Raw genomic sequence first — 25,650 nt, forward strand, 5'->3', positions numbered from 1 at the left:
GCGAACTCACCTGACTGCAGAGTGGATTGGGCTTCTTGGCTACTGGACATTAGCTCCAGAGGGACGATCACAGGTTCAGCCTGGATGGGTCCCGGAGCCGCGCCGCCGGCCCCCTTACAGAGCCAGAAGAGCGAAGAGGTCCGGAGAAAGCGGCGGCAGAAGACGTTCCTGTCTTCAAATAAGGTAGCGCACAGCACTGCAGCTGTGCGCCATTGCTCTCAGCACACTTCACACTGAGGGTGCAGGGCGCTGGGGAGGAGCGCCCTGAGACGCAATAAAACCGATATAAAAACCTTATATGGCTAAAAAAAATGCATCACATATAGCTCCTGGGCTATATGGATGCATTTATCCCCTGCCAGTTTCCTGAAAAAAGCGGGAGAAAAGGCCGCCGTGAAGGGGGCGGAGCCTTTCTCCTCAGCACACAAGCGCCATTTTCTTTCACAGCTTCGCTGGAAGGACGGCTCCCTGACTCTCCCCTGCAGTCCTGCACTACAGAAACAGGGTAAAACAGAGAGGGGGGCACTATTGGCAGCTAATATATAAATACAGCAGCTATAACAGGGAGTAACACTTATATAAGGTTATCCCTGTATATATATAGCGCTCTGGTGTGTGCTGGCAAACTCTCCCTCTGTCTCCCCAAAGGGCTAGTGGGGTCCTGTCCTCTATCAGAGCATTCCCTGTGTGTGTGCTGGGTGTCGGTACGATTGTGTTGACATGCATGAGGAGGAAAATGATGTGGAAGCAGAGCAATTGCCTGTGTTAGTGATGTCACCCCCTAGGGAGTCGACACCTGACTGGATGGTAGTAATTAAAGAATTACGTGACAATGTCAGCACTTTGCAAAAAACTGTTGACGACATGAGACAGCCGACAAATCAATTAGTACCTGTTCAGGCGTCTCAGACACCATCAGGGGCGCTAAAACGCCCGTTACCTCAGATGGTCGACACAGACCCTGACACGGATACTGAATCCAGTGTCGACGGTGACGAGACAAACGTAATGTCCAGTAGGGCCACACGTTACATGATCACGGCAATGAAGGAGGCATTGAACATTTCTGACACTACAAGTACCACAAAAAAGGGTATTATGTGGGGTGTGAAAAAACTACCAGTGGTTTTTCCTGAGTCAGATGAATTAAATGAGGTGTGTGATAAAGCGTGGGTTTCCCCCGATAAAAAACTGCTGATTTCTAATAAATTATTGGCACTATACCCTTTCCCGCCAGAGGTTAGGGCACGTTGGGAAACACCCCCTAGGGTAGATAAGGCGCTCACACGCTTATCAAAACAAGTGGCGTTACCGTCTCCTGATACGGCCGCTCTCAAGGAACCAGCTGATAGAAGGCTGGAAAATATCTTAAAAGGTATATACACACATACCGGTGTTATACTGCGACCAGCGATCGCCTCAGCCTGGATGTGCAGCGCTGGAGTGGCTTGGTCGGATTCCCTGACTAAAAATATTGATACCCTGGATAGGGACAGTATATTATTAACTATAGAGCATTTAAAGGATGCATTACTATATATGCGAGATGCACAGAGGGATATTTGCACCCTGGCATCTAGAGTAAGTGCGATGTCCATTTCTGCCAGAAGAACGTTATGGACGCGACAGTGGTCAGGTGATGCGGATTCCAAACGACATATGGAAGTATTGCCGTGTAAAGGGGAGGAGTTATTTGGGGTCGGTCTATCGGACCTGGTGGCCACAGCAACGGCTGGAAAATCCACCTTTTTACCCCAGGTCACCTCTCAGCAGAAAAAGACACCGTCTTTTCAAACCCAGTCCTTTCGTCCCTATAAGGGCAAGAGGGAAAAAGGCCGCTCGTTCCTGCCCCGGGGCAGAGGAAGGGGAAAAAGACTGCACCATGCAGCCTCTTCCCAGGAGCAGAAGCCCTCCCCCGCTTCTGCCAAGTCCTCAGCATGACGCTGGGGCTCTGCAAGCAGACTCGGGCACGGTGGGGGGCCGTCTCAAGAATTTCAGCGCGCAGTGGGCTCACTCGCAAGTGGACCCCTGGATCCTGCAGGTAGTATCACAGGGGTACAAATTGGAATTCGAGACGTCTCCCCCTCGCCGGTTCCTGAAGTATGCTCTACCAACGTCTCCCTCCGACAGGGAGGCAGTATTGGAAGCTATTCACAAGCTGTATTCCCAGCAGGTGATAATCACTTACATAAAAAGGTTCAAAGTCAAGATGGAGTCACTCAGAGCAGTGATAGCGAACCTGGAAGAAGGGGACTATATGGTATCTCTAGACATCAAGGATGCTTATCTCCATGTCCCAATCTACCCTTCTCACCAAGGGTACCTCAGGTTTGTGATACAAAACTGTCATTATCAGTTTCAGACGCTGCCGTTTGGATTGTCCACGGCACCACGGGTCTTTACCAAGGTAATGGCCGAAATGATGATTCTTCTTCGAAGAAAAGGCGTATTAATTATCCCTTACTTGGACGATCTCCTGATAAGGGCAAGGTCCAGGGAACAGTTAGAGGTCGGAGTAGCACTATCTCAGGTAGTGCTACGTCAGCACGGGTGGATTCTAAATATCCCAAAATCACAGCTGATTCCAACAACACGTCTACTGTTCCTAGGGATGATTCTGGACACAGTCCAGAAAAAGGTGTTTCTCCCGGAGGAGAAGGCCAGGGAGTTATCCGAGCTAGTCAGGAACCTCCTAAAACCAGGACAAGTGTCAGTGCATCAGTGCACGAGAGTCCTGGGAAAAATGGTGGCTTCTTGCGAAGCGATTCCATTCGGAAGATTCCATGCAAGAACTTTTCAGTGGGATCTGCTGGACAAATGGTCCGGATCGCATCTTCAGATGCATCAGCGGATAACCCTATCTCCAAGGACAAGGGTATCTCTCCTGTGGTGGTTACAGAAGGCTCATCTTCTAGAGGGCCGCAGATTCGGCATTCAGGATTGGATGCTGGTAACCACGGATGCCAGCCTGAGAGGCTGGGGAGCAGTCACACAGGGAAGAAATTTCCAGGGCTTGTGGTCAAGCATGGAAACGTCTCTTCACATAAATATCCTAGAGCTAAGGGCCATTTACAATGCCCTAAGTCACAGAAGCTGCAAGGATTCTCCGCTGGGCGGAAAATCATGTGATAGCACTGTCAGCAGTGTTCATTCCGGGAGTGGACAACTGGGAAGCAGACTTCCTCAGCAGACACGACCTCCACCTGGGGGAGTGGGGACTTCATCCAGAAGTCTTCCAAGTGATTGTAAACCGTTGGGAAAAACCAAAGGTGGACATGATGGCGTCCCGTCTCAACAAGAAACTGGACAGATATTGCGCCAGGTCAAGGGACCCTCAGGCAATAGCGGTGGACGCTCTGGTAACTCCGTGGGTGTTCCAGTCGGTATATGTGTTCCCTCCTCTTCCTCTCATACCAAAAGTACTGAGAATCATAAGAAGGAGAGGAGTAAGAACGATACTCGTGGCTCCGGATTGGCCAAGAAGAACTTGGTACCCGGAGCTGCAAGAGATGCTCACGGAGGACCCGTGGCCTCTACCTCTAAGGAAGGACCTGCTCCAGCAGGGACCTTGTCTGTTCCAAGACTTACCGCGGCTGCGTTTGACGGCATGGCGGTTGAACGCCGGATCCTGAAGGAAAAAGGCATTCCACATGAAGTCATCCCTACCCTGATCAAGGCCAGGAAGGATGTAACTGCAAAACATTATCATCGCATTTGGCGAAAATATGTTGCGTGGTGTGAGGCCAAGAAGGCCCCTACAGAGGAATTTCAACTGGGTCGTTTCCTACATTTCCTGCAAGCAGGATTGTCTATGGGCCTAAAATTAGGATCCATTAAGGTTCAAATTTCGGCCCTGTCGATCTTCTTCCAGAAAGAACTGGCTTCAGTGCCAGAAGTTCAGACGTTTGTCAAAGGGGTACTGCATATACAGCCTCCTTTTGTGCCTCCAGTGGCACCTTGGGATCTCAATGTAGTTTTAGGGTTCCTAAAATCACATTGGTTTGAACCACTTGCCACAGTGGATTTGAAATATCTCACATGGAAAGTGGTAATGCTGTTGGCCCTGGCTTCAGCCAGGCGCGTATCAGAATTGGCGGCTTTATCCTATAAAAGCCCTTACCTGATATTTGATTCGGATAGGGCGGAATTGAGGACTCGTCCTCAATTTCTCCCTAAGGTGGTTTCAGCGTTTCACATGAATCAACCTATTGTGGTACCTGTGGCTACTAGGGACTTGGAGGACTCCAAGTTGCTGGACGTAGTCAGGGCCCTGAAAATATATGTTTCCAGGACGGCTGGAGTCAGAAAATCTGACTCGCTGTTTATACTGTATGCACCCAAAAAGCTGGGTGCTCCTGCTTCTAAGCAGACGATTGCTCGTTGGATTTGTAGTACAATTCAACTTGCACATTCTGTGGCAGGCCTGCCACAGCCAAAATCTGTAAAAGCCCATTCCACAAGGAAGGTGGGCTCATCTTGGGCGGCTGCCCGAGGGGTCTCGGCTTTACAACTTTGCCGAGCAGCTACTTGGTCAGGGGCAAACACGTTTGCTAAATTCTACAAATTTGATACCCTGGCTGAGGAGGACCTGGAGTTCTCTCATTCGGTGCTGCAGAGTCATCCGCACTCTCCCGCCCGTTTGGGAGCTTTGGTATAATCCCCATGGTCCTTACGGAGTTCCCAGCATCCACTAGGACGTCAGAGAAAATAAGAATTTACTTACCGATAATTCTATTTCTCATAGTCCGTAGTGGATGCTGGGCGCCCATCCCAAGTGCGGATTGTCTGCAATACTTGTATATAGTTATTGTTACAAACAAATCGGGTTGTTTATTGTTGGAAGCCATCTTTTCAGAGGCTCCTACGGTTATCATACTGTTAACTGGGTTCAGATCACGAGTTGTATGGTGTGATTGGTGTGGCTGGTATGAGTCTTACCCGGGATTCAAGATCCTTCCTTATTATGTACGCTCGTCCGGGCACAGTATCTTAACTGAGGCTTGGAGGAGGGTCATAGGGGGAGGAGCCAGTGCACACCAGCTAGTCTAAAGCTTTTACTTTTTGTGCCCAGTCTCCTGCGGAGCCGCTATTCCCCATGGTCCTTACGGAGTTCCCAGCATCCACTACGGACTATGAGAAATAGAATTATCGGTAAGTAAATTCTTATTTTTTTCCCACAAATCTGCCTTCTGAGCATCTCATTTGCAATTCCCTACTAGCTATAACAGCACCATCTGTAAGAAAATAAACTTGCCGTAGAACATACAGAACATGATGTATAAATAAGCATGCATATTTCTCCAACCAATGACACCCCACACTTATACAGTATACTATTGGCCTCTCTCTGACTGTTCTAAGCTAAACTGAGGTAAATCCATTCCATCTGCAGGCTAGGGTAATGAGACCCTCTGCAAGGTCAAAGTCAGTTTGAAATGCTTCAGGCTGCGCTGCCACCCAGGAAGGGAAACCTGCAGCAATTACGCTGCTGACAGATACAGGGTAAATCTTCTGATCTTACAATAGTATGAGGCTAATGCAGTGCAGGGGCACAGTACACTTCACATTGTGTTCCCGGAGTGCAAACAGTGTAATGTCAGTAATAGCAGAAGATGTGAATATCACTGCAGGCTGTTTCCCAATACTAAACACTGTCTGTAATTATGTCCCTCACAGTAATTAAGGTTTCACGTTCATCATGTCAGTCTTTATTAACAATTTTGCTATGCGCGTTGTTCTGCAGTCACTATGTTTCCTGGACAAATGTCTCTGTAGAGCAATTTGCTCTGTTCCACTATCCAAGGTGGAACAACGTATCACCAGGCCCCATAGCAAGACTTCAGTATGGGCCACGCATTGCTGTAGCCTCGCGAGCTCCCACCGCTCAAGTAGTTCAGGAGGGGATTTCACTCTTGGCGAAGACTTTGAGAAACCTTGAAGGAGGGAGTACCTGGCTTTGTAGCCTGCCCCGCACCCACAGTAGTCCTATATATGCTGAGGCATGGATAATGGGACATAGATCTAGTATGTGTAAGAGCTGTACTTATTAATACAATACATGAACAAGATGGGCAGAGCGCAATGGGAGGCATTGAGGGGGTTATTCAGAGTTGTTAGCAAACTAAAAAAAAAATTAGCAATTGGGCAAAAACATGCTGCACTGCAGGTGGGGCCGATGTAACATGTGCAGATAGAGTTAGATTTGGGTGGGGTTCATTTAAACTGAAATCTAAATTGCAGTGCAAAAATAAAGCAGCCAGTATTTACCCTGCACAGAAACAATGTACAGTAACCCACCCAAATCTAACTCTCCCCACACATGTTACATCTGCCCCACCTGCAGTGCAAAAAGCTTTCGCGCAATTGCTTACTTTTTTGGTTTTGCTAATAACTCTGAATAACCCCCTAAGCACACTATAGAGCATAGACATAAATTTGTGTATATGTGTATATACAGGTATATATATATATATATATATATATATATATTTCTGCTGCTGGGTACACTGGGCTCCACAAGGATTAACATCGGGTGAAGAGTAGGATCTTGATCCGAGGCACCAACAGGCTCAAAGCTTTGACTAGGGAAGCCAATCCCGGGCCATTTTTTTCAATCCCGGGTATCGGGATTGAAAAATGGCCAATCCCGGGATTGGCTTTTTCCTAGGTGGCCGCCCCCTCGCCCCGCACATGTTACTCACCATATACCGGGGGCGGGCAGCAGGGGAACATCTTGTGAACGCTGCTGGCGGCTCCTACCAGCAGCTGACAGCGCAGCGTGACCTCTCACGCTGCGCTGGGAAGCCGGGCAACGTTTGAGCATCCTGTGGACGCTCAACACTGATCCATCAGTCCCCGGGATTGAAGCTTCCAATCCCGGTATGAATCCCGGCCATTTTTGGGCCTAAATCCCGGGATCCCGCCGATCCCGATCCTGGGATTGGCCACCATAGCTTTGACCTTCTTCCCAAGATGCATAGCGCCGCCTCCTATATCACCCCGCCTCCGTGCACAGGAGCTCTGTTTGTAAGTTGGTGCCATGCAGGAAGCAGGCAATCAACAGGGGGGCTGCTCCTGCAGACCTAGGAAAAAGCTATTTTTCAGAAGAAAGAAGAATTGAAGACTTCAAGGACTGCAGCAGTGTTAGGTGTCAGTCAGACATCCCCTGCTGCAGCTCCATCACTCCCCCAGCGACGTTGTATACTCCCGCGCCCTGGTTGCCGGGTCACTGCAGCGGAGGCTCCGGTGTTCTTCTCTACGTTAGTCACACACTCACCGCTGTCTCCTAGATCGCGTGGCCGCATTCAAAGGGGAGGTAAGGAGTCTCTTTGGCCTGCTGTAATCGCGATCCAGCGCAGCCGTGGGAGGCGGGCCGCGTGCGCTGGCATGGACACTGTAAGGGGCAGCCGCTTCACAAGCCTCCGGGACACAGGGCACAGGCGAGGTCTTGTCTCTGTAAAACCCGTTTTATTACGGCCCGCAGCGCCCGGTGGGGAAGCCAGCAGGGGAATAAGGCCTGACCTATAGCCCCTCCCCCAGCCCCAGGGCGCCATTTGGGTAAATGTTCCCGCCCTTGAGCTGCATGTATATCTCCTTCACTCACTGTCAGCCACCATTACGCGGAGCTGCGCTGTTCCTGGGACTGCTGGGGCAAATCCTCCTCTGTAAAACCTCTGTAAAAAGTGTTTAAAAAAATGACACTCCTCCATATAATAATGAGTGGCAGCAGCCTTAATCAATATAATATGTGCTTGGAGACACACATAAAACCGTGAATTAGAAAAGTGAAGATAAGGGCGCCTTCTAGTGTCTTGGGTGTATAGTGTAAACCCAATATTGATGAATAGACACTACTTATCTGATACAGTCTTTCTTCGGTCATATGACCAATTAGGGTATGATATAGAAAAGAATAAAACAAATATAACATAGCGCGTACAGTTTTCATACCATTGTTACTCATAAAATTAGTTGTGTATATAAAAATACCTTATGAAGACAAATGTCTCTCAAAGTTTTGTAATCCACAGCCAGGGATAAAAAGGTTTTTCACAATTTTAGTACAACAAATAAATACAAATGGTAAAAATGCAAACGTACAAGATAAAAGAAAATTTAAGCTTATCTGTCCACATAAAGAATCGGATACATCCTGTCTCCAGTATTTTTCAAACAGTGGTAAAATTGCAAACGTACAAAATAAATAATTTTAAAAGCTTATCTGTCCATATAGAGGTTCTGGTATAGCAGGCCCAACGCGTTTCGTCAGCAATTTGACTTCATCATCAAGTCGATTCTGTTTTTTTTCAGTAATTTTTCAGATGATTTTGTGTGACAGGCATTTACAAAATCGACCCAAAATCGACTGAAGTAGAACCTTCAATACTTTAACATAGAGTTCATTTCCTAACCCATATTTACTAATAGTCGATTTGAAAATTGACTAAAAATAGACCCAGAATCACCATTTTCAATAGAACCATCAAAAATGTATTTGAGTTTATACCATTATACCATGTAGAATTGTCTGATACCTCAGTATGATGGAAAATACATGGCAGAGAAGCATGTGGGGCACTCTGCTGCATACATTATGACATTGAAAGGCACAGCAATAATTTTGAATAAATCATGGATATGCAAATTAGCCCAGGAATGAATGTGGTTGTGGGTAATACAGTGCATGTGACCTGTTTTGGCCAATACACATGCTTTGACTTTTAGGAAATGAGCTATTAGAAAAACTGTAGTCTATTATGTGGGCATGTTGGTTCTGTTCTGGTCAATTTTAAATAGACCCAAAATCGACATTTAGTAAATATACACCGTGATGTCAATATATATAATTTCCTGTAAATAGCGTAATATAAATTATGATTGGTAAGTATTCATTGCTTCAATTTTCATTCAAATTAATTCAGATAAGACGTCACCTTTAATTTCTGTGACCAGTGTAAAAGTCCTCAGACTATAGTCACCTTGGTGACTTCTAATAACCATATAATTTACAGTAATGAGTGTGCTATCCCCAGTACAAACTGATTTATTAAAATTATTAATTATTTATTAATTAAATTATTTATTTATTGAAATTGATTTATTGAAATCATTGATTTTTCCCACATGATTAATGGGGGTCATTCCGAGTTGATCGCTCGCTACCTATTTTTTTGCAGCGCTACGAACAGATAGTCACCGCCTATAGGGGAGTGTAGGTTTGCTTTGCAAGTGTGCGATCGCATGTGCAGCCGAGCGGTACAAAAAAGTTTTGTGCAGTTTCTGAGTAAGTCAGAACTTACTCAGCCGCTGCGATCACTGCAGCCTGTCAGGTCCCGGAATTGACGTCAGACACCCGCCCTGCAAATGCTTGGACACACCTGTGTTTTTCCAACCACTCCCAGAAAACGGTCAGTTGACACCCACAAACGCCCTCTTCCTGTCAATCTCCTTGCGATCGGCTGTGCGAATGGATTCTTCGTTAAATCCATCGCTCAGCAATGATCCGCTTTGTACCCGTACGACGTGCCTGCGCATTGCATGCGCAGTTCTGACCAGATCACAGCGCAGCGAAAAATCCTAGCGTGCCATCAGGTCGGAATGACCACCAATGATAATTGTATGCAGGGTGACTGTGTATGTAGAGCTCTCAATTTTGCTGATGAGTTTTGCTCCATATAGTGGGAAGATTATGTAATTTTGCTTTTTCGTCTGTTCTCACAGGACAGTGATCTCTCCTTGAAAGCGCCAGACTATACAAACAGCGTTATCTCCAGACTGTGGATGTAGGGTAAGCATTACTTTCATTAATTAAAACATGTAAATCACATATTGGCAAGATCCTGTGTGGTGAGTTAGCAAATCAATTTACCAAATGATTTGCACTGTGGTTTGAATGTCTCTTAGCACAGTATACTGGGGAAGAAAGGTGTCATATTGTCACTACTCCCACAATATAACTAATTAAAAAAAAGTTTATACGGTAGATTAAAATTACCAAAGAGCGTGGTAAGAATTCCGCTGGCACCCTTAGGCCAAACGTTTCTTATTGTGAAATTCAGAAAAACATTAAATAAGTTGTGTTTATATGTCATCCTTAGGCTGAGTTCTGTGGTGAGGGACAGGATTTGCTTCTGTTTGTACACACATTTTATGATGGAAAGCTACCAGCACTGGTTTTGCCTATTACATTTGCCATAAGTGATTTTAATTGGTTCTGGACAACCAGTCCAGGACACCCCAGTGTGCCAAGGCAGACAGTTTGGGAACCACTGCCACCATGTAACCATTCGAAATGTAATACAGGTTGAGTATCCCTTATCCAAAATGCTTGGAACCAGAAGTATTTTGGATATGGGATTTTTCCGTATTTTGGAATAATTGCATACCATAATGAGATATCATGGTGATGGGACCTAAGTCTAAGCACAGAATGCATTTATCTTTCATATACACCTTATACACACAGCCTGATGGTCATTTTAGCCAATATTTTTAATAACTTTGAGCATTAAGCAAAGTGTATCTACATTCACACAATTCATTTATGTTTCATATACACCTTATACACACAGCCTGAAGGTCATTTAATACAATATTTTTAATAAATTTGTGCATTAAACAAAGTTTGTGTACATTGAGCCATCAGAAAACAAAGGTTTCACTATCTCACTCTCACTCAAAAAGTTCCGTATTTCGGAATATTCCGTATTTCGGAATATTTGGATATGGGATACTCAACCTGTAATTTCCAAAGTGGTATATACTTACTGTATATAGCAACTGTAATATATTGTGGCAAAGTAAGGGACATATAGGCCCTACACACTGGGCGATATCACTCAAAGATATGAACGATCTCGTTCATTATTGAACAAGATAACGTTCATGTCTTGAGTGTGGAGGCACCAGTGGTGAACTATGCGCGGCCCCGCGCTCGTTCATCGCTGGTGCCCCGTCAGCTGTGCATGCAGGCCAATATGGACGATCTCGTCCATATTTGCCTGCACTTCTATGGAGCCGTGTGACTGCCCCCGGGTCGCCCGTCGGCCATATCCGCCGCCCGGCAGCTCGGTGGCGGATCGTTAAATGTGTAGGGCCCTTTACAGTGTGTTTGGTGGAGATTCTCACTCCTTCTGGCAGACCACAGAGTGGGGCTGCAATCAGACAGATAAAACAGAACACCTCGGCTGATCAGCTTTATATGAGAAAGAAAGTACAGTAGCTGTCAGACTCGGAGAAGAATACGTGTCTAATATCAGCCACTTGAGTTAGAGCTGGCGTTGAGCTTGGGGTTTATAAAGTTGATGTTTTTCTGTGGGTGTGTCACGGTATATACAGTGACTTGCAAAAGTATTCAACCCCCTAATAAGTATACAGATTTGTCCATATTACAAATGACAAACAGATTTATTTATTGTTTTGTGCACCATTAGGCTAGTAAGGAACATTTTCAAACTCAAAATTAATTATTTGTCTGCAAATAAAAAAAGAAAAAAGAAAAGAAAAATTCTACTTGCATTAAGTATTAAATTCCTTTGCTGTAGAAGCTCCAAGTTTATACAGAAGACAGATATTGCCCTAACAACTGGCTGACAATTAGTTATAGACAAGTACAAGACAGGAAAGACCACACAATAAGATCCAAGTATTCGGATATCTCAGTGAGCACTGGTGGATCAATTATGAGGAAATGAAAGCAGCATTATACCACCCAGGCACTGCCTAGACATGGCCGACCCTCCAAACGCAGTCTCAGAATATGTAGGAGACATTTGAGGGAAGACACAGAGAGGCCAACTATCATTTTGAAGGAGTGCACCAGTCAACCATGCAGATGTGTCCTTTTATGTACAGATCGCATCACACAATTCCCGACATGCAACTGTGCGGTCTTTTGAATGGGAACTGGCAGTCGCGCACGTATGAATGACGATTACATTATAGTATGCTGCTATAAGCAGCAATGCTGTATCGGGACACATCTGTTTCAAGAGTTGTTCATGGGATGGTGGCTAGAAAGAAGCCATTACTGCAGAAAAAAAACACATCAATGACCCAGCTAAAATGTTGGATCATTGTTTTCAAAATCTATGTGTGGCGCAAACCTAACACTGCCCATTTCTCAGTAACCACCATCCCAACAGTGATGTACTGTATGAAGTGCCAACATACGTTTTTGGGGATGCTATTCCATAATGAAATCTTGTTGAAATTGAAGACCAGTGGATTGTGAAAAATACAGGGAGATACTGCAAGATAATCTACTTCAGCCTGCTAGAAAACTAAAGCTCGAGAGAAAGTTCACATTGTAGCAACACAGTGCTCCAAAGCACAAGCTCAAATCTACACTGGTAAAAAAGGGGACTGTTCTATAATGGCCAAGTAAAAGTCCAGAGCCCAAGCCTATTGTGAGTCTGTGGCACTATGCCAAAAGTGTAGTCCAACTTACCTAAGTAACCTGGAAGCAACACTGCAAGGAAGAATGGACAGAAATCACTTCCAAGCAAGGTGCAGGGGTGTGCTTCATTAGGTCGTCATGCATTGGGTCGACATGGAAAAAGGTCGACATCAGTTTTTTGACTGTTTTTGGTGTCGTTTTCATCGTAAAGTGACGGGGAACCTCAATTAGTGCACCGTGTCCCCTCGCATGGCGAGCAACGGTTACCGTTCCAAATTGAAGTCCACGTGGATCGTTAAGTATGAAAAAGGTGAAAAAAATTGTGCAAAACTCATGTCAACCTTTTTTCATGTTGACCTAGTACTTGTCGACCCAATGACCACATCGACCTAATGCATGTCGACCTTCAGTGGTCGACCCAATGTATGTCGACCTAACGACCGCCTCCCATGTGCAGACCTGGTTGAAACATACCATGAGAAACGTAAAGCTGCGACTGCACAAAAGCTGGTTCTACCAAGTAGTATTCTTCATGGGGTTGAATACTCATGCAAGGACCATTTTTCAGCTTTTATTAAAATAAAAAAATGCAGCCAAATAATTATGAGTTTACAGTGTACTTCCAAGAGCCTAGCAATAGAAATACTGTCGGGAACAGTGGGGTCACAAGGGGGTGCAGCCACAGCCAGTGACAGGAGCCGGGTGCTACAATCTGAACATCTCCTTCAGCACCCGGCTCCTGTCATAGATGAGGAGCCGACAGCGCAGGAAGACTGTCTCCGGGGGCAGCCCAGTACAGCTCAGCGTCTCCGGAGATGCTGAGACGCCCCCAGAGTGATCCCCACAAGGCCATGCCCCTCTATATGGCCATGTCCCTCTATACACGACCGCACCCCCTTTTCGCCGTGAATGTGCCTCCAGCGCACGGGGAGATCAAGTGTGCTACCGAGTGTCACCACACCCAGTGACGCCTCTGGTCTGGAACAATCTGTGTGTCATTTCTTATACAGACAGATGTGAATACTTTTGCAAAACACTGTATATATACCCATTTTCTCTAACATCCTAAGTGGATGCTGGGGACTCCGTCAGGACCATGGGGTTTAGCGGCTCCGCAGGAGACAGGGCACAATAATAAAAGCTTTAGGATCAGGTGGTGTGCACTGGCTCCTCCCCCTATGACCCTCCTCCAAGCCTCAGTTAGATCTTTGTGCCCGGCCGAGAAGGGTGCAATCTAGGTGGCTCTCCTGAGCTGCTTAGAATAAAAGTTTAAGTTAGGTTTTTTATTTTCAGTGAGTCCTGCTGGCAACAGGCTCACTGCTACGAGGGACTTAGGGGAGAGAAGTAAACTCACCTGCGTGCAGGATGGATTTGCTTCTTAGGCTACTGGACACCATTAGCTCCAGAGGGAGTCGGAACACAGGTCTCACCCTGGGGTTCGTCCCGGAGCCGTGCCGCCGACCCCCCTTGCAGATGCCGAAGTTGAAGAGGTCCAGAGGTCCAGAAACAGGCGGCAGAAGACTTTCAGTCTTCATAAGGTAGCGCACAGCACTGCAGCTGTGCGCCATTGTTGTCAGCACACTTCATACCAGCGGTCACTGAGGGTGCAGGGCGCTGGGGGGGGCGCCCTGGGCAGCAATGTATTATACCTTTTTTATGGCTAAAATACATCACATATAGCCCTTGAGGCTATATGGATGTATTTAACCCCTGCCAGATCTCACAAACTCCGGGAGAAGAGCCCGCCGTTTTAGGGGGCGGGGCCTATTCTCCTCAGCACACGGCGCCATTTTCCTGCTCAGCTCTGCTGTGAGGAAGGCTCCCAGGCTCTCCCCTGCACTGCACTACAGAAACAGGGTTAAAACAGAGAGGGGGGGGCACTTATTTGGCGATATGATTACATATGTGAAAATGCTATAAGGGAAAACACGTGTATAAGGGGTTGTCCCTGTATAATTATAGCGTTTTTGGTGTGTGCTGGCAAACTCTCCCTCTGTCTCCCCAAAGGGCTAGTGGGGTCCTGTCCTCTATCAGAGCATTCCCTGTGTGTGTGCTGTGTGTCGGTACGTGTGTGTCGACATGTAGGAGGACGATGTTGGTGAGGAGGCGGAGCAAATTGCCTGTATTGGTGATGTCACTCTCTAGGGAGTCGACACCGGAATGGATGGCTTATTTAGGAATTACGTGATAATGTCAACACGATGCAAAGGTCGGTTGACGACATGAGACGGCCGGCAAACAAATTAGTACCTGTCCAGGCGTCTCAGACACCGTCAGGGGCTTGTAAAAACGCCCATTTACCTCAGTTGGTCGACACAGACACGGACACTGACTTCAGTGTCGACGGTGAAGAAACAAACGTATTTTCCTTTAGGGCCACACGTTACATGTTAAGGGCAATGAAGGAGGTGTTACATATTTCCGATACTACAAGTACCACAAATAAGGGTATTATGTAGGGTGGGAATAATCTACTTGTAGTTTTTCCTGAATCAGATAAATTAAAGTGTGTGATGATACGTGGGTTTCCTCCGATAGAAAATTATTGGAGGTATACCCTTTCCCGCCAGAAGTGAGGGCGAGTTGGGAAACACACCTTAGGGTGGATAAGGCGCTCACACGCTTATAAAAACAAGTGGCGTTACCGTCTCCAGATACGGCCGCCCTCAAAGAGCCAGCTGATAGGAAGCTGAAAAATATCCTAAAAAGTATATACACACATACTGGTGTTATACTACGACCAGCAATCGCCTCAGCCTGGATGTGCAGCGCTGGGGTGGCTTGGTCGGATTTCCTGACTGAAAATATTGATACCCTTGACAGGAACAATATTTTATTGACTATAGAGCATTTTAAGGATGCATTTCTATATATGCGAGATGCGCAGAGGGATATTTGCATTCTGGCATCAAGAGTAGATGTGATGTCCATATCTGCCAGACGATGTTTATAGACACGACAGTGGTCAGGTGATGCAGATTCCAGACGGCACATGGAAGTATTGCCGTATAAAGGGGCGGTCCATCGGACCTGGTGGCCATGGCAACAGCTGGAAAATCCACTTTTGTTACCCCAAGTCACATCTCAGCAGAAAAGGACACAGTCTTTTCAGTCTCAGTCCTTTCGTACCCATAAAGGCAGGAGGGCAAAAGGCCAGTCATATCTGCCCAGGGTTAGAGGAAAGGGAAGAAGACTGCAGCAGGCAGCCCATTCCCAGGAACAGAAGTCCTCCACAGCTTCTGCCAAGTCCGCAGCATGACGCTGGGGCCATACAAGCGGACTCAGGTGCGGTGGGGGGTCATCTCAAGAGTTTCAGCACGCAGTGGGCTCACTCGCAAGTGGACTCCTGGATCCTACACGTAGTATCCCAGGTGTACATTGGAAATTCGAGACGTCTTCCCCTCACAAGTTCCTGAAGTCTGCTTTACCAACGTCTCCCTCCGACAGGGAGGCAGTATTGGAAAAAAATTCACAGGCTGTATTCCCAGCAGGTGATAATCAAAGTACCCCTCCTACAACAAGGGAAGGGGTATTATTCCACACTATATTGTGGTACTGAAGCCAAACGGCTCGGTGAGATCTAAAAGATTTGAACAATTACATACAAGGGTTCAAATCAAGATGGAGTCACTCAGAGCAGTGATAGCGAACCAGGACGATATGGTGTCACTGGATATCAGGGACGCTTACCTACATGTCCAAATTTTGCCCTTCTCACCAAGGGTATCTCAGGTTCGTGGTACAGAACTGTCACTATCAGTTCAGACGCTGCCGTTTGGATTGTCCACGGCACCCCGGGTCTTTACCATGGTAATGGCCGAAATGATGATTCTTCCTAAAAGAAATATGGACGCTTTCCTGATAAGGGCAAGGTCCAGAGAACAGTTGGCGGTCGGAGTAGCACTATCTCAAGTAGTTCTACGACAGCACGAGTGGATTCTAAATATTCCAAAATCGCAGCTTTTTCCGACGACACGTCTAATGTTCCTAGGAATGATTCTGGACACAGTCCAGAAAAGGATGTTTTCTCCCGGAGAAGAAGACCAGGGAGTTATCCGAGCTAGTCAGGAACCTCCTAAAACCAGGAAAAGTATCAGTGCATCATTGCACAAGGGTCCTGTGAAAAATGGTGGTTTCTTACAAAGCGATCCCATTCGGTAGATTTCACGCAAGAACCTTTCAGTGGAATCTGCTGGGAAAATGGTCCGGATCGCATCTTCAGATGCATCAGCGGATAACCCTGTCTCCAAGGACAAGGGTGTTTTTCTTCTGCGGTGGCTGCAGAGTGCTCATCTATGAAAGGGCCGCAGATTCGACATTCAGGACTGGGTCCTGGTGACCACGGATGCCAGCCTGAGTGGCTGGGGAGCAGTCACACAAGGAAAAAATTTCCAGGGAGTGTGATCAAGTCTGGAGACTTCTCTCCACATAAATATACTGGAGCTAAGGGCAATTTACAAGGCTCTAAGCTTAGCAAGACCTCTGCTTCAAGGTCAGCCGGTATTGATCCAGTGGGACAACATCACGGCAGTCGCCCACGTAAACAGACAGGGCGGCACATGAAGCAGGAGGGAAATGGCAGAAACTGCAAGGATTCTTCGCTGGGCGAAAAATCATGTGATAACACTCTCAGCAGTGTTAATTCCGGGAGTGGAAAACTGGGTAGCAAACTTCCTCAGCAGGCATAACCTCCACCCGGGAGAGTGGGGACTTCAGCGGGAAGTCTTCCACATGATTGTAAACCGTTGGGAAAAACCAAAGGTGGACATGATGGCGTCCCGCCTGAACAAAAAACTAGACAAATATTGCGCCAGGTCAAGGGACCCTCAGGCAATAGCGGTGGACGCTCTGGTAACACTGTGGGTGTACCAGTCAGGGTATGTGTTCCCTCCTATGCATCTCATACCAAAAGTACTGAGAATCATAAGAAGGAGATGAGTAAGAACGATACTCGTGGTTCCGGATGGGTCAAGAAGGACTTGGTACCCGGAACTTCAAGAGATGCTCACGGAAGAACCGTGGCCTCTACCTTTAAGAAAGGACCTGCTCCAGCAGGGGCCTTGTCTGTTCCAAGACTTACCGCGGCTGCGTTTGACGGCATGGCAGTTGAACGCCGGATCCTGAAAGGGCATTCCAGATGAAGTCATCCCTACCCTGGTCGAAGCCAGGAAGGATGTAACCGCAAAACATTTTCACCGCATTTGGCGAAAATATGTTGCGTGGTGTGAGGCCAAGAAGGTCCCTACAGAGGAATTCCAACTGGGTCGTTTCCTACATTTCCTGAAAACAGGACTGTCTATGGGCCTAAAATTAGGGTCCATTAAGGTTCAAATTTCGACCCTGTCAAATTTCTACCAGAAAGAACTGGCTTCAGTGCCTGAAGTTCAGACGTTTGTAAAAGGGGTACTGCATATACAGCCTCCTTTTGTGCCCCCAGTGGCACCTTGGGATCTCAATGTTGTTTTGAGTTTCCTAAAGTCACATTGGTTTGATCCACTCACCACTGTGGAATTAAAATATTTCACATGGAAGGTGAAGATTCTATTAGCCCTGGCTTCAGCCAGGCGTGTGTCAGAATGGGCGGCTTTATCATATAAAAGCCCTTACTTAATTTTTCATGCTGACAGGGCAGAATTGAGGACTCGTCCTCAATTTCTCCTTAAGGTGTTTTCTGTTTTTCACATGAACCAACCTATTGTGGTACCTGCGGCTACTAGGGACTTGGAGGACTCCAAGTTACTTGACGTTGTCAGGGCCCTGAAAATATATGTTTCCAGGACGACTGGAGTCAGAAAATCTGACTCGCTGTTTAGCCTGTATGCACCCAACAAGATGGGTGTTCCTGCTTCTAAGCAGACGATTGCTCGCTGGATTTGTAGTACAATTCAGCTTGCACATTCTGTGGCAGGCTTGCCACAGCCAAAATCAGTAAAAGCCCATTCCACAAGGAAGTGGGCTCATCTTGGGCGGCTGCCCGAGGGGTCTCGGCTTTACAACTTTGCCGAGCTGCTACTTGGTCAGGGGCACACCCTGACTGAGGAGGACCTGGAGTTCTCTCATTCGGTGCTGCAGAGTCATCCGCACTATCCCGCCCGTTTGGGAGCTTTGGTATAATCCCCATGGTCCTGACGGAGTCCCCAGCATCCACTTAGGACGTTAGAGAAAATAAGAATTTACTTACCGATAATTCTATTTCTCGTAGTCCGTAGTGGATGCTGGGCGCCCATCCCAAGTGCGGATTGTCTGCAATACTTGTACATAGTTATTGTTACAAAAATCGGGTTATTCTTGTTGTGAGCCATCTTTTCAGAGGCTCCTTCGTTGTTATCATACTGTTAACTGGGTTCAGATCACAGGTTGTACGGTGTGATTGGTGTGGCTGGTATGAGTCTTACCCGGGATTCAATATCCTTCCTTATTATGCACGCTCGTCCGGGCACAGTATCCTAACTGAGGCTTGGAGGAGGGTCATAGGGGGAGGAGCCAGTGCACACCACCTGATCCTAAAGCTTTTATTATTGTGCCCTGTCTCCTGCGGAGCCGCTAAACCCCATGGTCCTGACGGAGTCCCCAGCATCCACTACGGACTACGAGAAATAGAATTATCGGTAAGTAAATTCTTATTTTTTTCTTATAAAGGTACAAATGTGTCCTCATACGCCTAGCCTCAATATGCTACGTGGTGTGAGATGCTGGCATGAGTCAGCTGCGCAAACCAGCGTTTTTATACTTGTGTCTCTTTAGGGGGTATTCAATTGTTTGAAAAGTCAGTTAAGTGTTTGTTTTTCCTATCTAATATACAGGGGGAAAAACAGACACCCAACCGACTTTTCAAACAATTAAATTCCACCCTTTGAGTGAATGTGCATCTTAAGGCCCATACACACTTGTCGATGTATCGGCCGTTCTCTTGAACGGCCGATACATCGCGGGACCGTCGGCCAGTGTGTACGGGCGATACGTCTGTGAACTCCGTCGTTCACAGACGTATCGCGTCGGCTGCACAGCACAGCCGACGGCCAATATATCTAACGATATATTGGCGCGTCGCTGTGTGTGTACGGGGCGGTCGTCCGACCGCCCGTACACATGCTGCGGCGGCCAACGGTGATTGACAGGTGAACTGGGCGGGCGCCCGCCCGCCCAGTTCATGACGTCAGTCCCCCGACGGATCGAGCAGTGTGTATGCACAGCACACTGCCTGATCCGTCCATAGATATATCTGCAGATCAATTGATCTGCAGATATAGCTACTAGTGTGTACCCACCTTTAGTCACAATGTGATGCGACAAAACCCCTTCACGAGACTGCACTGATTAATTTGATATGCGACACTTGTATACCTGTGTGCGACTGAGTCTGAATCTGTATACAAAGCGCAACGGGACTTTGCATCTTCATTAGAATACTAGTTAGAAATGCTTACATATTTCGTCTGAATCAGGATATTGCATTAGTTCTTGAGAATTGGGTAATTGTACTCTTTCGGCTGCCAGTGCGATTAACCTTTGTAATCATTGACGATTGCGCTTTGTCTACACTATCAACACCAGTAAATAATTGTCTTGCTTTTTGAACGCTGTAGTTGTCGGTGTCTCTGAGATTGTATCAACAGGAGTACAACCTGAGGGCATTATAGCCTTCTGGCATGATTGCCAAGACAAGAAGTCTCCTGTCAGTGTTTGTAGCATGGCCAGATAGGGCTCTGAACCCCTCCTTCCCCCTAACTACTAACTAGCTTACCTGCCCCAGGCTGGACATGCAGCATCAGCATATGACAAAACTGTGTGTGCAGCCTAAGAGGGAAGGTCTGCAAAAATGGTGGTGCCCAGGATTCCTCTAGCTGTCCATGGGTTGAAGTGCTGCTGCTTCTGCTGCTAAGGTAGGATGTTACCTGACAGTTTCAAACAATACTGTCAGCTCTTTTCTTGCACATTTGGGCAAATTTTCCTCAACAAGCCTGGAGTTATGTATGCTAGGACTATTCTCTGTGAGAATAATGCATTAAATCATTCAAATGCTGCAGTACAGTGACTCTGCAAGTCTAACAGCAGTCTACAGATGTTCAGTATTAGGCAGTGACCGAATAATGAATAGCCAGCATAATCTAGTGCACCACATCAGGCCGTATACATTTCAGCTGCTGTACAGCTGGGTTGCAGCTGTACCTAGTACAGTAATATGTCGTCCTGACCCGGCGCAGTGATGCATTGCACAGCATGCTGCGCTCACTGCACATACACAGCCTTTGAATGAGACAGTGATGATAAATGAGGAGTCTGACCATCAACAAACTGTAATATGAAAGAGCACACCTCTGTATAGGCTCTAAGAATGAGCTATAACCCTCTCTAGCACTCGCTGAAGGAGTTATGAGTTCCATTCTGTATTTAGAATACTGGAGTTGAGCTCAGTTTGCCACTGTTGGGACTGCACCGCTTACGCCAATTATAGTATGTTCCCCACTGCAGGCAATGGGTAGCCATGGAAGCCTTCCAGGGGGGTCGGTATGTATGACTGGCGAGTAAGTATTCTAACTCCCCCCCAACCCTCCCTTACCGCAGCCTAACCCTAACCTCCCCCTTAGTGCCTAACCCTAACCTCCCCCCATAGTCCCTAAACCTGATCCCCCCCCCCTTCCCTGGCTCCTATCCCTAACGTCTGAAATCCCCTTCAGGATTCCGGCGTCGGGATGTTGGCCTGTTTCGGATTCCAGCATCGGGATGTTGACATGTTCAGGATTGCGACGTCTGTGTTCTGAGGGGTGTGTCACACGCCATAGGCGGCGTTCACCGCGCTTACCCCAGCGTGCCTGCTGGTCTGTGTTGCGGCGTCCGCCTTCGATGGGCCACAGGCTTCGGCATCTGGCTGGCGCGGCTCCCGGCGGTTCCCCGGGGCAGGGGCGCCGCCATGACACCCGGCATCACGTGGGCGGGGAGCGGGTGACGTCATCAGACTGTTCCGCCAATCCAGCGGAGGCGGGATATTCAAAGGCAGACGCCGGGCACAGCCTCGGCGCCTGAGTATCGTCTTTTCCCCTGAAGTGGATGCCAGTGCTCTTGTTCCCGGCGAGTCTCTCTGCAGTCGTACCCCAGTGTCTCCGGCACTTCCAGGTGCCAGTTGCTGCACAGTTCCAGCGTATACAGCGGCTGGTGTGTTCCTCTGCAATCCAGTCACCAGTGCTTCTTGGAGTCAGCGTGGGCTGCGGGCTAAACACCGCTCTCAAGTTCTACAAGTCATCAGTGTCTTTAAACACCGCTCAAGTTCTACAAGTCATCAGTGTCTTTAACCACCGCTCCCAAGTTTTGCAAGTTAACAGTGTCTTTAACCACCGCTCTCAAGTCATACAAATCATCAGTGTCTTTAACCACCGTTCTCAAGTTCTACAGTGTCTTTAATCACCGCTCTCAAGTCATACAAATCATCAGTGTCTTTAACCACCGCTCTCAAGTTCTATAAATCATCAGTATCTTTAGTCACCGCTCTCAAGTCATACAAATCATCAGTGTCTTTAACCACCGCTCACAAGTGTTTCAAATCATCAGAGTCTTTAACCACCGTTCACCAGTTCTTCAAATCATCAGTATCTTTAAAAACATCACTCACAAGTTCTTCAGTCACTATTATCTTGTACCAACACTCACAAGTACTTCTTTTCCTGGAATATTTAACATTGCTTACAAGTTCTCCTATAGGCCTGGACATTTCCCCCATACGTTCCTTCTCTGCTATGTGACATTGTGTTGCTCCCTTCCTGCAATAAAGTTCTTTAATATTTTCACCAAGCTTTACTGTCAGAGTCCTGTATGAGGAAGACCTATATTAAGCCATCCCTGTTCCGACCCAACTGTGGTTCCTCTCTCCTACCATCGGGAGAACCCCCGAGTTCACAACACCCCCAACCTAGGTCAGTGACAGGGTGTCGGGATTCCAATTGCCAGGATCCAGACAGCCGGTACGTATACCCTTCCAGGCTTTGCGAAGTGCCTGCTGGGTGAAAGTATAAAGCACAACTGGCTAGGCCACGAGGATGCCGCTGAGCAGGGAGACACTGTGGGACATCTCTGGACCTGTACGTTTTGTTAAATACCGGTGTCATATTTGTTAGAATCACGGTGATACTAAAGCAAAATTTGCCACTGGCAAGAAGTACCATTGTTAAATAAAAGACAGTTATTACATGCAGCAGGAAAGAGCAATTCTTCTAATAAGTGGGTTACCCCGTGGGCTATGAAATGGATTACTAGTAGCAGTGATAATAGCTGTGATACATATACTGGGTAAATTGTATTGTATGAATTTTCATCTTGTACACAGCTGGGCTAAAGCTGTACATATTATGCCCTTCTCAAGTATCACAGCACTAAATGACAGTACGTTGTGTACCTGACGCTGCACACACACAGGCTGTCTGAGATGAGACAGTGACGGATCATGAGTCTGTCCATCAGCAATTTGAGTCTGCACAGCATCGGAGACAGCACGATATAGGTTTGGGTGAGAGAGTGCGTAATCCAGAAAGAGGGATCAATTCTTACAGTGATCAATAAGGACGTGTGAGCAGCATTAGCCAGTGGTGCCGAGAGAGGGGGGGAGAGGGTACAAATTACCCGGGCCCAAGTCTGATGGAGGGGCCCAGTGAGGGTCCAGTAGGGACCCAGACCTTACCTGGCAGCTGCAGCTCTTCTCCTCTTCCCAGCACACGCTGCTGTGTACTGGGCTGCAATGTGGCCATGGAGGTGCTTAAAATTCTATTTTTTTCAGTATTTTTTTCTAAGGTTACATGATCACATCTCCTGTGATTAGGCCACTCCCCTTGAAAAGCACCTGGGCCCAGCCCGGCTCTCGACTACCCTGGCAATAGATAAGTAAGTACATTATTTTCCACTGCCAGGAGTAGTTGTATTATGGTATAGATACACAAATGAACTGTCAGCCTATTGTCTCGCGTGGTAGTCTATAGATCCCGGGATAAGTGTCTGGAGCTATGGGTTAAACTTTCATGGGAAGCCACAGGAAGTCCTCAAAGCTTTACCGCTGATTTCTGTGCGCACGTTGGGAGGGTGTGAACAGAAATCTTCAATAAGTCCAGCCTGTGGGATGACCGCTGACTCTAATTGAATAGCTTTGAACACTTAACCTGGGAGATACAAGCCTGCGGTAAGTGCTGTGAGTAATTGAATTCAGGCCCAATCCACGTGGTTTCCGACAAGTCGGAAAAACGCCAATAGAATTGAATAGGTCGAATTCAGATTCAACCTAAAGAAGTCGAAAAGTGCAGTTTTTCCGACTTCTCGGACATTCTGGCACAAATTGAATAGACCTCTATATATGTATAGAGTGTAATAGTGTATTATGGTCATGTACAGTGCACAGAACATGTTGGGGATATAGTACATACCTCTGTATAGAGTGTAATCGGTGTATTATGATCATGTCAGGTGATCAGGTCATGTTTGGCGTGTAGTGTCCTGTGAGCCTGATTCATATTCACAAAACCGATGGATTGCGTACAAATACGATGTTTTGGGGGTCTGCGCATGTGCAGAACGGGACACTTGCAGCCCCCTGTCAGCTGCAGCATGATTGACGTGTTAAAGGCATGACGGGTCCAGTGTGTGCCTCGACGGAGGCAGACTTCCTTGGCTCGGGTGTCCGGATCCAATGGGCAGCAGCTTACGCAGGCTGGACGGTGCCTGAATCCATTGCAAATCATGTCACAATGGTGGTCCGAGACTGCGTCCTCTAGTGTAGCATTGGATCCTCACTAGCACTAACAGAAGACTCCTGACTGCAATTCCTTACAAGCATGAATCGGGCCCTATGTCTGTATATAGTATAATATAATTCTTTGTCATATTGGGGAGTGTAGTGCCCTATGTCTGTATATAGTGTAAAAGAACTCTAATATAATACAGGTGACAGGACATGTTTGGGGTGTACTGTTCCATGTCTCTGTATAGCAGGCATGTCCAAATTGCAGCCCTCCAGCTGTTGTGAAACTACATATCCCAGCATGCCCTGACACAGTTTTGCTGTCAGAGAATGCTAAAGCTGTGTCAGGGCATGCTGGGATGTGTAGTTTCTCAACAGCTGGAGGGCCGCAGTTTGGACATGCCTGGATAGTGTAATAGACTTGTATTCCGATCATGTCCTGTGGTCAGGTCATGTTGGGGGTGTAGTCTCCTGTATCCGGCATACAATGATACGCTCACATAACACGCACTTTCACCTGTCCTGAACTCATTCACGTGTTCTTGGATGTAGTTATGAAATGATATGAAGTAGTCTCCAGCTATGAATCATAGTAAATCACCTCACACCACCTGTAACTATACTTTATTGTAATGTTAATATACACAATTCTGTGGTGCTAAAGATTAACTAATGTACCTTCTAATCTGCCAGCCTTTATCTAACACACACAGATATTCCTAATAAACACCCTGACAATGGACGTGTGTGAGCAGGAAATGTGCAGGGAGCCCGGTGCCATTCTTACAGGCTCTGATCTGATGGTTCACCCGCTATTTACTATCCTTTTGTATTGATATGATCTGGTTTTACACTAGTTCAGGCATACCTCTCAACTGTCCTGATTTTCGCGGGTCAGACCCATTATTTGGGACTGTCCCACTATCCCACCCACGGGTCGCAGTGTCCCAGGTTGGGGGGGGGGGGGGGGGGGTGGACAGTTGGCAGTCTCCTGTCACCCACTGCTCGTCTCTTCACAGCAGACAGAGGGACTGGGCCAGCTCGCAGAGCTCTGGCCATGCCCCCACTGTGATGAAAACGGAGGCGTGACAGGCGGTCACAGCATAGCTGCGAAGCCATGCCCCCTTGACACAAGGCCACGCCTTTTACAGGCGGGTGCAGCTTCGCCATAAACTAGAGTCCAGGATTTAGCATACTAGAAGTTGGGAGGTATGGATCAGGGCTGTCTGTCCTTTCTCCTATTGTGTACATTTTGCCTGGCTTGCTGTACTGGGTTGTGGTATGAAATGTCGGCACCGCAATGTTACCATGGACGTTATGTGGCATGTCGACACTTTGCTGTCTCCTCTCTTCCTGCCTGATATACTGCACCAGTTTTGACCAGTTAACTGGGTAATATCTTTTCCCAAAAAAGGCTCAGAAATGTAATTTTTTTTAAATGATTGAATTAGATAAAAACATCTATTTAAAACTTGATTTCATTTAAAATATATATACAGTATTTGCTGGCGTATAAGACTACTTTTTTTCCCTGAAA

The 25,650-nt window shown here is 46.9% G+C and overlaps 1 protein-coding gene across 2 annotated transcripts in view; it reads left to right on the forward strand.

Annotated features, from left to right (window-relative positions):
- The window catches only part of GHR (growth hormone receptor), a 636,857-nt gene that overhangs the window by 337,210 nt on the left and 273,997 nt on the right, over positions 1–25,650 (forward strand). For both annotated transcript variants that reach the window (XM_063961562.1, XM_063961570.1), the window contains one exon: positions 9,721–9,787. The gene's annotated coding sequence lies outside the window, so the exon portion shown is untranslated. The remainder of the gene's footprint in view (positions 1–9,720; positions 9,788–25,650) is intronic.

The sequence above is a fragment of the Pseudophryne corroboree genome, chromosome 1 (assembly GCF_028390025.1).
Source record: "Pseudophryne corroboree isolate aPseCor3 chromosome 1, aPseCor3.hap2, whole genome shotgun sequence".
NCBI classification, from domain to species: domain Eukaryota; kingdom Metazoa; phylum Chordata; class Amphibia; order Anura; family Myobatrachidae; genus Pseudophryne; species Pseudophryne corroboree.